The sequence below is a fragment of the Numenius arquata genome, chromosome 8 (genome assembly GCF_964106895.1).
Source record: "Numenius arquata chromosome 8, bNumArq3.hap1.1, whole genome shotgun sequence".
In the NCBI taxonomy this organism is placed as follows: Eukaryota; Metazoa; Chordata; class Aves; order Charadriiformes; family Scolopacidae; genus Numenius; species Numenius arquata.
Genome location: NC_133583.1, coordinates 10,801,104 through 10,809,000, shown reverse-complemented (window position 1 = coordinate 10,809,000; position 7,897 = coordinate 10,801,104).

Below are 7,897 nucleotides of genomic sequence, written 5' to 3'. Positions count from 1 at the left end.
GCTCCAGATCGTGCTTCTACTTTTTATTTGTCCATTCCACCACTCCCTTGATGGCTGCCGTGTTTCTCTATTTCCATAGATTATCTTATTCCAGATGCCTTTGCAGACATGCAGAGCTGTTAATTCCCTTTTGGTAGCTCTCACAATCTGCTGCTCGGTGCAGGTAGAGCTCTGCCTGTGTGAATACTCCTCCACACCTGCGCAGAGGAGGACCTGGAGTTACCTGGGCTGCTCTCCCTCCTCCTGCACGGCTGCATTCCTGCCTCTCCTCTCGTCCTCCGGTCGGGCCAGGGAGGAGCCCCCTGGCTCCCATCTCCGCAGCTGTGCAGTAAGGAAATGCTTCTGTGTCCTAAGGAAGAAGAGGCAGCTCAAAACTCTGTAGCTTTTAGAACATTGAGCCTATCGATTTGTCACATAAATGGAGCTGTTTCTGAGGTGAGAAGGAGGTTGTCTAGCAACTGAAGTTTCCTTGCTTAGGGCTAAAGGGATAGCAAACTGCAGAAACGTGTTGGGGCACTACACAGTGTAAAGCAAAGGCCTCCAGCTTTGGGAGGTAGTGCGGCAATCCCTTCTCCAGACAGCACTATCTGTCTTAACCTGCAGAAGCGACTCGCAGAAAGTGCTGCACACCAAACAGGTTGTGAGGGCTTAGCAGGAAAGAAATCTCCCCCTTGTCTTGCCTTCCCTCTCTGCTGTGTGATCACCCCCCTCTTTCTAGCATCCAGAGCCTGATGGAGACGACCTGCTGGAGGAGAGTTGTCAGCCTCTTCAGCATAAGCAACTCTTGCATTTCAACCTTAAATTTCGTCGTGTGGTTGTCCATACCCATGCTTAGTTGTGTTTGCAATAATCATGAAAATGTCCTTAATACGTTCCTCTGCTCATAATTCAACATTCAAAAAACACAGCGGCTGTGGTAGCAGATAGCATTTCATTATTGATGTGTTACAGAACCACTTGCTCAGCATCGCTTTCGTGTGAGCTCCACAATGAGCACTCTTGGCCAACTGTTTGATGTCAGTGCTCCCGTGTTACCACCCACGTGCAGTTAAGGTGGTTGGTTACAGCGCTGTGCGCTCATAGAGAATCTCAAAGGAAGTGATTCTGAATTTATCTGCAAGTCACCAGAAATAAATCTGGTTTAAGTGGCTTTTGTCTTTATTCAGTCACCGATTGCAGGTTTGCGACTGCTGATTTCTGGTCATCTGCATTTACTTTGAAAATGTGTTCAACTGGATTATCTACTTGTTAGCTGGATTATCATCTTGTTAACAAAAAATGGGCTAGTCAAAAAGTGACCGTGGCTCTTAACGCTGTGTGTACCACTGAGCTTTGCATTTCGTGCCAGCAATTAAGAAGCAGGTTGGAGCTTCCTGAATAAGTGTCACACCTGCGGTGTGAGAGCAAGCCTTTGATTAGCTTGTTTTACCAAAAACTTACCAAAATAGCTTATCGACACTTAGATTCCTCAAAGCTCGATGGTCCAATGTATTGTTGGCTGATGGCTTATTCTGTCGATCTGACTGCTGCAATTGGGTGAATATCCACTGCACGCAGAGGATCCGACGTGCAGAGCCGGGGCGTGCCATGCTGCTGTGTTGGTAGTACCTGTGTTTTGGGATCAGCACATACCTCTCCAGTGCCGAAATACAATATAACATGAGATGCAAGTAAGCCAGAAAAATGAAGTGCAGTAAAGAACATCTCTGGAACATAATTCAGCAGCAGCAAGTGGGTAGAAGCCCCAAAAGGGGAAATAGGACTTTTTGGCTGATATGCTGCCTTTGGCCCTTCATGATTGCTCTGCACCACAGTCCTACTGACTCTATCTGCTCTCTAACAGGTTTTGTGCTGGGAAAAGTAGATCTGCAGGAAATGTGTGTATTTTCTAGGGGTCCCAGAACCATCTTAAATGACCCAGAGTGCCACTGGGCGCTGGTGCCTGGGCAAGTGCCACAGTCAGTGGTGTCTTCTACAAAGACGTCCCTGAAAAGGAGATGTGGTGAGGCAGAGCAGCAGGCTGAGCTTTGAAACCTGCCACAATGCTGGAACGTTGCTGAAACCCTTATTAACCATGTAAAATTCACTGGATTTTAATGTTTCTCAGTGATCACGTAGTTCAATTAGCAAATGTGTCCAACTGTCTCGCTGTGTGCAGGTTGCAGGTGTTTTTGTAGCCGGGTTTCCCCGGTGTTTGTTGGGACACGGCACATGAGCATTACACAAGCCTGGAGTAACTTCCTTACAATGTGGAGAAAAATGTATTTGCGTGATCTGGAGTCCAGGTGCAAGGCTGTGAAACTCGCCGGTCGCAAACCGCAGAGGCCAGGCTGGAGCCAGGAGGGCACTCGGTGATGGGTTGAGCTGGGGGGGGAAGGGTCCAAAGGAGCCCTATAATGGGAAGCGAGGCTGAACCCTCGCTTGAGGAACCGTGGCTCCATAATTGCCACGCTGTGTGATGTTGCCATGGCTGCCTGGGCTGTCCCTGCGTGGTTTCCTGGTGTGTGAGAGCAGGGCTGAGGCTGCCGGCGAGTGCAGAGCTGCCCTACGTGTTTGGGGAGCTCAGGCGTGCGCTGGCAAGCCTCGGTGACGGGAGGATCCCCGCCTGGGAGATTTGAGGCTTTAAGCTCAGTCTCTCCCCCGTCTCTCCCCTCCAACAGATCAGAGGGCGAGCTGTGATTTTTGCAGGAATTTTAAACCCCCTTTTACTTCTTTCTCACTCTTGTAAGGTCCTTCGTTCTGCCTGAAGCCGTGGTCATGCTAGGAGCGAGGAGGCAATGTGAAATGGAGGATCCCAGGGGGGCACAAGGGGAGGCCTGGGGGAGGGCTTGCCGGTCCTGGATGGGCTCCGACGTGTTTTGATCCGAGATCCTTTGGCTGCATTGCCATCTGCATAGCCTGTGAATAGTTTTCTCTGGCACAGACCTTGTTCCTCAGTGTTGCATCATCTCTGGGAGAAAGGCCAGGTCCGGAGCCCCAGCACAAAGGCTTTCTGAAGCCGATGAAGCTTGTTCTGTGTGCAGAGCGTCTCTCTCCTTCCTGTCGTCTTTTCCACGGGATTCCTGAAGTGGCCTCCGTCCGAGAGCCCCTCCGTCAACAGCTGCTTTATCTCCGCCGCTTCCTGCACACCTGGCTGATGCAACGTCTGCCTTGGAAGCCGCTGCTGGAGTCTCCTCTGGAGCTGGGTTGTTTGCCCTGGCTGGGAGTGGCCAGGCAGGCAGCCTTCATCACGTGGGGGCCTTAAATAGATGTATAAAGGACGCACAGCCAGACCTGTGAGGCAGAGAGTATTTAGTGGGATTACGGAGAAATCTTTTTTCCAATTCTAGGACTGGAGGTTGCAATCCTACTCCTGGCAACTTGTTTGTGGTTAGCCTTCCACTGGTTGCAAGTTCGTGACACTGCTCTGTGCCAGTAAATTCTGCTGATTCCCCTTCTATATTCAGCGACTTCCCGTGACTCTGGACTGTCCGGATTCTCATGGGAACTGTAATTCCCTGGGTTTGGATTTGATCCTAGTTATTGCCCTTTATTGCTCTGTTTCCGTCTGACCTTGCATGTGGTATAGGCTTTTCTCTGAAATCCCTTCAAAACACAATTTCAAGGTCTCGAGGTGGTGGGGGGTTTTTTTGAGGGGAGGTGTGATTTCTGACAACCTTTCTAATTTAGGGTTTGTCTACTTAGGAAAATTTAATAGTTACACAGGTAGAACCATTCATGTGAATACTGTTACATTCACAAGCAACAAATTCTAGAACAAAGAAACACTCTGGTCTGCTAGGATTAAACCAATGCCGTTTACATTATTTAAATTAATCTTGTGTCTTATTTTATCCGTACCCGTTTTCTGGTGTAGGGAAGCCCCTTCAATTGAATCTGGAAACGTCGGATTTATATGTGCAGGGTGTGGCGGACTGAGCAGCGGTGCTTTCCAGTATCGCTGTTCCTAGTTGTCTGCTCTACCCTGTTACAGAAATTTATTGCACCTATAGGAGTATCTAAAAGGGAATATGTATTTTACCTGCTTCTGCTTTCAGTCCAATCTTCTTGGCATCAACTGTACTTGATGAGACATGGCAACGTTTCCTTCCTGCCAGCTGTTTTGGCAAAGGCTTAGAGGGTTCAGTCGCAGCAGTAACATCAGCTGCCACAGCTGGATTCACTGGAGGTTAGTTGTCAAGCCCCTAATCTCAAAATACCAGTTCTAAACCTGTTTGTTTGCAGTTTCTTATTTTTGTGACATACAGACATTTGATTGTTCTCCTTCACCCTGTGGGAAAAGACTGACTATCTCACAGTACAGAACTGGCACAGCAATTAGGATGTGTTCCCCTCGCTGCAGAATAGTTTTCCTCCATGACTGTCCCAAATCAAAAGTTTGTGGAACTGAAAGGAGAGGGATGTTTTTCCTCTTTCCTGTTTCATTTACATTAATAATTTTTGTATCATCATTTTTGTGGGGTCTCATGTATATTTTTTTTTCTCCTGTATTGCTGTATATCTTTCAGGAAAGAATAGAAAACAGTATTAGCAGAAATAAAAGTGTTCAGTGGGTTACCTTCCTTTCATTTTTAAAAATATCTTTTTAAGTGTTTCAGTGTTTGAAGAATTTGTCATCTTAACCAACGACTTGTTATGTTGTGAGCTAAAGGCGATGTAGAACAATGTTTTCAGCATTGAAAGGGGCCAACAATTTGGGTCTAGGGTTTTTTTCCAAATTTCTCCACTATTGCCATTATTCTTTAAGTTCTATTTTGATGATTAACATTTTTAAGGTGTTAGCATTTCATATAGGTTGCTCGATTTTCAAAGTATTGTCTTGTGAAGTTTTCCTCTGTTTATGGCCATTACAGTTATGAAGACTTTGATATGAAGTTCTTGGTTGGGATAATCCTTTTCCCTTTACATTGAGGTTGTTATTTCTTTAAACGTCATTTCTGTCACCGTCTTGCATCGTGTGTGCAGACCACGCAAATGCAGCCAAGTCCCTTCTCATCAGTGTGGGATGCAGGCAAAGTTTCCTGGAGTCTGCCTGCCACCTCTCCATAAATGAACCTCATAATAATTTGGTCAACCACAGATCACTGCTACTCTGTAATTTGCTTCCCCTTTCTAATTTGGCATGTGTTTGTTTATGGAATTATCCTCATGTATGACTCTTCATCCAATTTCAAATCAATATAAATTAAACTTTCCAGTAATGTTTCGTGATGCAAATTAGATCTTTTAAGAAAGTCCAAACAAACCCTTGTCTGACGTCTCCACCTCCGGAGTGTACTGGACTGTGAAGAATGTGGTTGAGTTGTCAAGTAGAAGGTATTTCTGGAAGCAAAGTCTTATCTGCCCTTCCTTTATCTCTTATTACATTTTTCTTGTATTTCTTATCATAATACCTGAAATCCTTAGTGATTCCAAAAGAAGAACACAGGAGATGGTTTGTTGTTTTTTTTTTTTTTGGTCTGCAGAACAAAGAGGTTTTGCGTAACTTCTTGACTGCTGAAGCAGCAGCAGCAAAGTTTTGAGGTTATTCTTCTTGCTTTCCCAAGTAATCTCTTGCAGTCTTGGGTCAGTTGCTGAGGCTACTTGACTGTGCATTTCATAATTTTTCTGCTTGATGGATTAATTTCTTTCAATTGCTCACTGTCATTGTTAGTAGTCCTGTAGGGTGTATTTTGTGGAGGAGTTTAACTAAAATTGGTGTTTTCTTCGTCTGATAAGATGATGGAATTCCATGGACGGACATGATGAAAATTTCCTTAAAATAACTTAAACCTAACTTAAGTAAATTTAATCAAAAGCTTTTTAATTTCCAGCTGTTTACCAAATTTTATCAAAATCAATTAACCATGCTTGAACCTCAGTTTCAAAGGTGGTTCACGTAACTTTCACTGAGCTCCTTTGTCACGCTGACTTTAGCTAAGTAGGTATGTTCATGGGTACACGTTGAGGTAGTTTCTAGTGCTTCCATATGGTACTTTAAGAATAGTGGGAATCATTAACATGATTTCATATCTTGTATGGAACAACTGGACTGATGCAGAGGCCCGTGGATACCAAAAGCTGTTTGAAATCACCCGTGACCCTAAAAGCAGCAGTCTTGCCTTTCCCTGATCCTCGACTCCAGGTCTTGTGCAGCATGGTGAGCAGGATCAGGTCTCGCTGGGTTCCTGCTTTTTGACACACTTAACAATTTTTAAATGTTTTTATTCTTGTTCTAAGAGCTTGTTGGTGCTTTATCATGGTTTTCCAGATCCCGGAGAGCAAAATGAACTCTGAACCAAACATACAAGTGCCTCTCTTTGCATATAGTTACTTGTGTATAAAACAGGAGAGAATCTTAAGAAAGGTGTAAGAGAGAAATCTTTAACCATTGCACTATATTTGTCAATAATTTGGTTATCATGGTATGTGTGTGTAGCTAGTAATGAATACTTGTGTTGCCTATTTTTTTGATCCTTTCTGCTGTTAGATTAGGACTGAGCTCTCCCAGCTCCCGTGGGATGGATGGATGGATGGATTGCTGTCTTGCTTTGTCAGTCAGCAAGCAGGTGATATATGGTACTCATGATAACAGTAGATACTAATGTCAATATTTCATTTTTTAAAACTGGTGCAGTTGTTTCCTTTCTGCTCAGTGAAACTAGCTTGTTGTCAGAGCAGACCTAAGTGTTTGTATCCGTAGATTGAGGCACAATTCAAGTACTTTCAGGAGTCTGTATGTTTCAGAATAAGTTGGAACTAAATGACTTGAGGATTTGTCTGCTCTCCCCTTGCCTCTGTGTAGGTGTCCTTATGGGCAAGTGTGTCTGAAATTCTGGATTCATGCATTCTGGAATTTCATGCATTTTTGAGCTGGCCTTTTTAAATGCAAAAGCCCTTGATCTGATTCTGTTTGCACTAAAGGTGCTTGCCTTTCTGTGAGGGTCTGCCCTTGACATGAGGTTTATGGGCGTGCTGGAAAGAACGGGGAGTGCGTGCTTGGACTCAGGTGGGCTGCATGTGTATTTTGGGTGGCATCAGCTGATGAGACAGGACATTTTCAGTATGGTAATTGAAGCACTTCATGCTTACGTTAGATGTCCCATAGATTTTTGGCTATTCTGAAATTTACAGGGGAAAAGGTGAACGAATAGGATCTGTAAGCCTGCTGATACTTTTTATACTGCTCCACTTGCAGAGAGGTTTGCTACTGATGCAAATGGCAATGTAAGTATGAACTGGTCAGAATTTGCTGGCTCTGTCCCAGGTGAGGTTGATGGAGATGATGCCGAGGAAGACTGTATGGCAGAGCTGCTATTTCCAGTTTGCCACCAGCTCTGGCCTATGGCAGTGTGAGATGCAGGAGAAAAATGTGCTTTGAATTTTATGACTGCTTACGGCTTGGAAGCATAAAGATGCACAACTCATTACATATGGTCCTATATAGGTGGCCTGCAGGCCTGTTGCCAAGCCCGAAGAGGAGGATGGCGGGTATCGTTTGGATGCTAGCGATTGGATGCTAGCGATCCGGGGTTGTGAAAAGTCTTGGGTCTGTATCTAGTTTTGGGAATTCCATGACTGGAGTTGTAGGGAGTGATAAAGGAAGTGCTTGTTTGTCCTTTGCTATCTGTGAACAAGAGACACGTGAGAAGTGGCCATTGTCAGTGCAGGCAGCGGGGATTTCCCCGTCCTCCCTCCCCTGGCACACGTGTTGCAGTTGTATATAGTTGGAAGAGGCTTTTCTCAGTTTGTCCATGATGTGTTTTGTACCAGTGTTGCCTTCTCATCATTCTCAGCAACGCATGAGACACTGAATGCGCAACATAAAAATATTTCAAGTCCTCTGTAGACGCAGACTCACGGACCTGCACTGACGCTGCAGAGAAACAGGCTGAATCTCTCTGTCCTGCTGGATAAC